Genomic DNA, 7,780 nt, shown 5'->3' with positions numbered 1-7,780 from the left:
TTTAAAGGGCTTTGGTGGAAAAAAAGTTGAGGGCAGTGTTACCTTTTGGGCTACAAAGTAGGGCATGGATCTGTGTTTGTGTTGTCTTTGGGCTGTGTACAGAAGCTTGGAAAAAATGCCCAAGAACTGAATACCTGGTAGATGTGGGGGAGATGCTTCAATGCATCCGTTTTTATTCCCTGGTGTGAGCCCTATCTCTGCATCTCCCTCTTCCCTTTTCCCTCCCCACCTGTCAGCAGGACCTGACTACGGGGCTGTGAGGACACAAGGCTCCAGAAGATACAGATGTGTGTGTTTCCAGCGAAGGAGGCGGGCATCTAAAGGAACGCTGGTAATACCATGTGGTAAATGCTAAAGAGCCTGCAAAGGGACCCAGAGGAAGTGCTAATTACCTGTCCAGGAGCGGAAGAGGTAGGTATTCGGCCCGAGGAGGAAGGGAGGCGGACTGCTGCCTGAGGACTGAGCCTGTGCCCCAGCATGGGGGGGGGGGCGTGGGGGGCGTGGGGGGGTGTGGGTGTGCTGGCAAGTGTCTGGGCAATGTCTGTGTCGCCGCTAGGGGTAGGGGGTGGTGTCTGGGGTTGAGTGAGTGAGGGCCGAGAAGAGAAGGGGAGTGGGGGGGATGAGGCCTGGAAAGTCCGTGGGGGGCAGTGTGTGAGAAGAAATTTGTACTTTTCTGGGGCTGGGGGGATCCCTCAGAGGACCCACAGCAAACAGGGCGTGGGCCAGCAGTGGCTACAGACTGGGGGTCCCCGGTCTGTGAAATGAGGGGGGGTTGGACTAGCTGAGCCCCGGGTCCCTCGCAGGGCTGACTTTTTGTGACCAGGTCAGTGTTTCTTCTCTTTATGAGATCGGTAGACCCATCCCGCTGAGGCTCAGCCAGGTACCCCGGGGAGGCCTCTCATTCAGGCCCTGCCTCCAGGAGGGGAGCAGTCCTCTGCCCCGTTGCTCAGGGGAGAAGATACAGCCTGAGGAGAAGTCACCGCCTGGCCTGGGAGTGAGTCAGTGGTGGAGCCAAAGCCCGCTACCCAGTGGGAAGAAAGATGAGTCGCTAAAGAAACTGATGGATGTGCTCCTCCCTCCCTCCCCACCCTGCCCAGATGTTCTGGGAGACTCTGGCTGAACTCTGGGGCACACCCATCCATATTCCTGGCAAGCATGGCAGGCTGGAGTGTTTCACTACCTGGCTTTTAGCTGCTGCTGGCGCAGAACCAGGACGGGATGGCTTAGTCCTTGTGAGGACTCCGTGATGCCCAGAATGGGTAAGACACCTCAGGTGGGTGCCCTGCTGTGGTTGGAAGGATCCCAGGCAAAGGTTTGGTCACTGGGACTTGGCAGCTCCAGACAGGGGCAGAGTACTTTTCAGGCCGATGTTCAGGGTGGATCTCTCTCTACTTGCATATGAAATCAATGAGATAATGAACATGAAAATATTTTGAAAAGTCACCAAACGTCTTGCATCCCCATGCTGCTGCTCTTCTTGTGCATTTCCCACTTCTGTGTCTGTGCCCCCATCCCCCAAAGCTTCTTTGATTCCTTTTCTCCTTCGGCTGGTCTCACCTCCTGACTAAGTGGACACTGAGCTTTGTTGACTCGATTTCTGAGATGTCTTTTACCTGCGTGCCCCTTGACTTCATTTCTGCAGTCCCTGCCCTGGCCCAGGCCCTGCGTTTCTTACTTATACTAGAGTGATAAAGTCTATCTGTTCTACTTCCCCTTTCTTCTTTTGAATTATCAGCCACACCGCTACCAGATGTCGTCATCTTAGACCATACCCCTGATTATTTTACTCCTCCAGTCCAAAGCGTTCGAAGGCTATCTGTTGTCTCCAGAGTGATAAACTCTGAGGTCCAGTATTCAGGCCTCCTGGCTGGGCCACTTCCCTGTGTTCACAGAGATCCTCTGGCTCACCTTGGCTTTTTGACCTTTGTGCTTTCACTCAAGCCCGGCAGTCTGCCTGGAATGCCTTCACTTTCAAAAACCTCCTGACAAGTCTTTTCTCCATCCTTCAAGGTTCAAAAAGGGTGGTAGATAAATTATGTACAGGATACACAAGGTGGGAATCGTTATATTTTAGATGCATCAAAGAATCTTTTTTTAAAAAAACTGATCTCATTAATGTATTCACGCAGCATCGATTCATTTTGTGCGGGGCACTATGCTGTGGGTTGGGGTGGAAAGTCTCACTGGGTATGCACATAGGCACAGGGATCCCGAGCTCTGAGGATGAAGCATATGCCTTCTTTTTTTACTTACTCAGATCCGCAACTGCAACTCCAATGCTAGCGCAAAAATATCTGTGGAGTGGCTGTGTCCCTTTTTACTCCAGCTACTAGGAAGCTCAAAGGCAAATCGGACTCTCAGTCACAGTATTCATTAGCTTATTCAAACAATTACACATAACAGGTGCCAAGGATATACTCAGAGCTATGTTACATCAAACTGATGAGCAAGACATAGACATAGTTTCTGCCCTGAAGAGGCAACTATTAATTCTTAATATAGTTAGCACATCTTCGTGTCTATTTTCTTTATTCCTGATCTGGTAGTTTGTTGAATCTATCTTTAGCAGGGTTTTTGTTTGTTTGTTTCAAGTTTTTATTTAAATTCCACTTAGTTAACATATAGTGTAACATTAGTTTTAGGACTAGAATTTAGTGATTTTATCCCTTACATACAACACCCAGTGCTCAAATATACCTTTAGTCTCATGTTAACTAAAATGACTTTCAGACGAGGAGAAGTACAGTCCATATATAAAAGTAAAAATGTTCCAACACTGATAATGAGGTCCCAGATTTGATCTCTGTTGTCATGAATTATGTATTTTTGCTCTTCTATCATGGGATCTCTCCTAAAGCCAGCTAGACATGTAAATATAACCGATACAAAGTTTGATGTGATCACGCCAATCTTGCAGGGCTTTATTTTTCTCTGTTCCACCTTGTAAACTCAGAGTGACCTTTCGCATTCTGTCACAATGAAAATATTAGCCCCAAGTTGTTATTTTGGGGCATGATTTGCTTTTCTGTTCCCAGTATATAATTTTAATTTTAAAAATCTAATACAGTATTGATAATAGTTGTATGGCACCTCAAATCCTTTCTAGAAACTAGGCAGGGTATATGATGGAAATAAAATAGCATTTGAGTAAACATGGTGTATCCGTCAGAAGAAATGAGAGCATGGAGGTTCAGGGGTTAGGGGTCTCCTCAGCGTTCTCTCAGAGGCCATTCTGGTTTAATGGACTTGGTGGGTGGAGAGGCAGGTCCTCTCCTTGGTCCCCTCCTTCCTGAAAATACCTGTAAGGAGCTAGGGCCTTGCTACTGGGTTGGTGGAGATGGGCTCTGTACCTGCTTAGCACAGAGCTACCTCTTTGCTGGGTAGTGCCTGCCCATGGGCACAGTCTGGAGGTGCTGCACCCCAGCACCGAATGCCCCAGTCCCACAGAAGGCTTTAGTTGGGCCTCCAACGTCCCCCCAGGCCCCTGTGTTCAGGGATTTCTGCCTGATCCACTGACACATTCACCACGTAGTGACTGAGGTGTGGCGGGCACGTGAATCAGTGAACCAGGCCCAGGATTTTAACAGACCTCATGTCTTTAGAGATCTCTCTCTGTTTGGGTGCCTGGGGGGGTTCACTCCTTGTGCCCCCCCCCCCCGCCCATTATTTCCAGGTTCTTGGTATTGAATGTGAAGTATCACATGTAGATGTCAAAGATGGGGCTTCTTAGAGCCCACAAGTGAGAAGCTTGGGCAGGAAGCCTGCAATCTGGGGACTTGGTATGGAGCATGTGGAATTTTTCCAGAAGAAATCCCTTCTCAGGTTGGGGGCGGCCAGATTATACCCGAACCTCACTGGGTGCCAAAGTCTGTCTTTGCTCTGTTTAATTTAAGGCACGTTCTCTGGACACCCGTGCCCACATGCTTGGTATTAGGGCCACACATGTAAGTAAAATATGGTCCCAGAGGTGCTTATTGTCTCATGATGATGACAACGATGACAGCTAAAATTCACTGAACCCTTACTACGTGCCATTCCTGTGCGACGTATTTTGTATTATTTCATTTAACACACACAAATTCACCCCAAATTATTCCCTCGAGTTATTAAAAGGCGAAACTGAGGCTTGGAGAGATTAAGGAACTTGCCCAAGACCATCATAAGGGGTAGAGTCAATGATCAGTCCCAGGTCTCTGTGACCCCTAACTGCCCTCCAATGCCACCCTCCCAGTCAGAGGGCACAGGCTCTCCGGGGCACAGAGACACCTCAACTTCCCAGCGACAAGTGTCATGGCTAAACACAGGGACTCTGTCTGAATGCTGGTGTCACTTGTATGTGCTCCTGAGAACATGGCAAAGCCCAGATGATTTTCTATCAGAAACTCTATCTGCTCGATCCCCGGGAGGCTAGACAGGGCCGTAAAGGATATTCGAGCATTAAGTGAACCAGATGGATTATTAGAGGTTTCACAGCCATCTCTTCATTAACTCTTGAAGACTATTCTATTCTTTTCCTTGTACAGATAAGGACGCTGGAGCCTGGAGGAGTTGGCTGATTTAAGTTTGAACAGTTCATAAATGTCACAGCTGGGATTTGAACTCAGGCCTCCGTGTTTCCAAAGCCAGGCATGATCTTTCCAGTACACCCGGTTATGGCATGGAATCGACTAAAACTTGAGGACACTCTCTGTTGAGTTAACAGTACTTGCTGGGGCTCTGGAGGGAAAGCATTGTGCTGGGTGCAGGAGAGACAGAGGAGTCTGCCACGGAGCCCTCTGCGAAGGAGCATACAATCCAATGGCGAGGTGGAGTGGGCCATGCAGATGATTCTAGACAAGATCCAAAGAATGCGGTGCTGTAAATGGTGCCTTTGTTAGCTGACCGTTCCCCTCCACCCCCAGTCCGGCAGCTGGTTTGGGATGCCCCCTTTCGCCCCCAGAAAGTGCCGAAGCACCTGGTGCTCCAGCTCCTTCCAGAGATCTGAATTGTGAGCGCAGGACCAGGGGATTCCTGGGGGAAGATTTCCGAGGTCAGGAAAGTTTGCAGCTCCAGCGCCCCGCACCACACTGGTCTCTGGCCGCCCCACCAGAGTACGGCCTTCTCTGTGTCTAGGCAGTAATGTGTCTGCTTTTTTTCCTCTCGCTGGAAACGCACTTTGACACTTTTTAACAAATAACACAATTTTCCCTTTGTGTTTCCCTTAATAAAACACAGAAATGAGAGCAAGAAAAGGAAAGTAAAAAAACATGTTCCTGTCATCTCCACTCTGTAGCAGAATGTCCCCCCTCTCTCGCTGTCTCCCTCCCACCACGCGAGGGCCTCTGCCTACCCCATCCTCACTCCTCGCCCCAAATCTCAGCCACAGGCATTCGTGAGTCTGGTGGTGGTGCTTCGGTGTCTCTGCCATAGAAAGGGGGCTCCACGGCCAGTCTCCTGGTCTTCCCAAATCTTCCACAGATGGCTGCTTGACAGGGGACAGGTGATGGCGGAGATCTCAAAGAGGACCAGGGCCCCCTCCCAGGTGAAGAGGTACCGGCAGGTTACAAGGTCCCTGTGCACCCTCTTGAGGCTCCTTATTCATTGTTGCTCCTTATTTATTTGTTATCCTGGCTTGTCTTCCTCCAATGATGGCAGCTTCCAGACCAGCCTGGCAAGGGCCCTCCACTTCCTCCTCAAAGCAAAGCACTAGGCTTCAGACATAGTCCCTGGATCTCTTGGAATCTGCTTGAAGTTGTAGGATTCCTGATATTTGGAAGATATCTCTGCCTATCTCTTAACAGGGATAAATGTTAAGTTTCCACACTTGGGGCCAAACACCAGTTGTACAATTGCAATTGGGGGGGGGGATGTGGCCTACCAGCAGCCCATGTGGAAAAGGACAGAGGGGGGTTTTGTTACTCACACACACAGGATGAGTCCGTGGCAGTCACGGAAAATGCTAACCCCCAAATCAGGCCATGTTAATGGGTGTTTTATGGCCAGAGAGAGGAGACGAGGTCCTGAACACACGATCACTGGAAAGCAGGTCTGGGTGGCATAATTTAGGAGGGATAGAGAAAAAACCGGAGCAGGTTCAGAAACAAACGGAACAGAACAGAGAGGGCAGCTCTGCCCACATCTGGCAGATCTTGGAAGTGGGATTTGACATTTCCAATGGCCAACCCTGAGCAATCAATGGACCAGATGTGGCTGCGCTAGGGAAATGAATTTTGACCCAATATAAACTTAACACTTGGACCACACAAGCTTTAAGGTCACCTCCCTCTCTAAACGTCAAGTCATATGGGGTGTCTCTTCTAAAGCCTGTTTACCTCACTTCCACAAACTCTCAGAAAACTATTTCTGATAAAAGGGAGAATATGGCTTCTTCTTCATAAAGAGCTTCTGGACAGTGGGCTTTGTGGCCTCTTCGGTCATTAAAAAGGTGAAATCATAGCATTTGAGTCTAAAATGAAAAACCATGCGGCATGATCAGGAGAATCTTTCAAGATGGCAAGGTGTCTGTCGACCTACCCACGATGTCACCGAGGTGGCTCAGGCCAAAGTGAGATGATATTGAGGGAGGAGTGGGGTTCATGATCCCCAATTCATTGAGAGGGAAAATAAAGCATAAAAGAGAAAACCCCGAATACACAAGGTGTATCTTTAATGGTTTGGACACACCCCTTAGCCACATCAGTGTCTACCCCTGGACCAATTCTGCAAAGTACAATAAGGAGCTGTTGGTTCTACTGCCAACTCTACCCCATTGTTTCACAGATTTCAGACTGGGAAGGCCTTCCAGACCATCACAGACAGGAAGGACAACTGCACAGAAAGGTGAACTTGGCCTGCTAGACTCAGTGGCAGAGCTGGCCATGAAAGTGAGGTCCTTGGATACCTGACCCCATGAGCTTTCACCTTTCCTAGAGTGCCCCCCCCACCCTAGTGAGCACTGCACTCACCCATCAGTTAAGTAAGTGGCATTTGTTAATCACATATATGTGCCTGGCTCTGCACGAAGGACCCCAGGGCTCATAATGGGATTATGAGACAGTCCCCGGGGTGAAGGTGCCCAAGAGCCAGCTGGGGGAAAGACAGTCCTACGCAACGCTTGTGAGTGGTCTATACTCGTCAGGCTGCCTTCCAGATGCAAAGACCATTTCAGGGATTGGGTCCCAGATCAGATGTTCTCATCTATCCCTATGCACTTTCAAGCTACTTATTCTCTAAATTCTTACCACTAGTTAAACATAGCTCATAAATTCAAGACCTTTAGTGAAACCAAAACTCTGTTGGGCATTTAAAAATATTCCTTATGCTTTTATTTGCCTGACTCCATTTTCTTTTTCTTGCCTGACTTCTACTTTATATGTTATCCTAAGAATACTTTTGTAATTCGTATTTCCCCCCCCCACACGCTACTGGGGTGGCAAGAAAGGACAAAGGACAGGTGTCTGGGGACATGCCACTAGCCATCTGGGCAACATCAGAGAAATCTCCCAGCCCTGCTAAGCCCCAAAGATTCATCTAAAACAATGGATAAAACTATTTGTTCTGCCTACCTCACAGGTTTGTTGTAAAGATCAAGCAAAATCATGTGTGTGAAAGTACCTTGGAAAGTATAACGCAGCATTCAAATGTAAAGTCTTAAAGTCTTTGCCCTTTTCCCTTGTTCCCCGAAGTCATGTTCTGGGTTTGGCTTGTGGCGGCTGGCAGACAGGACTTACCAGGGCGAGCGGGGTCAAGGCCCCCCAAGCACTTTTTCTTTAAAAGGAAGGAAGTGGTCCTGTCCTTGGAG

This window comes from Zalophus californianus, chromosome 10 (genome assembly GCF_009762305.2).
Source record: "Zalophus californianus isolate mZalCal1 chromosome 10, mZalCal1.pri.v2, whole genome shotgun sequence".
Taxonomy (NCBI): Eukaryota; Metazoa; Chordata; class Mammalia; order Carnivora; family Otariidae; genus Zalophus; species Zalophus californianus.
Note: the sequence above shows the minus strand (reverse complement) of the source record.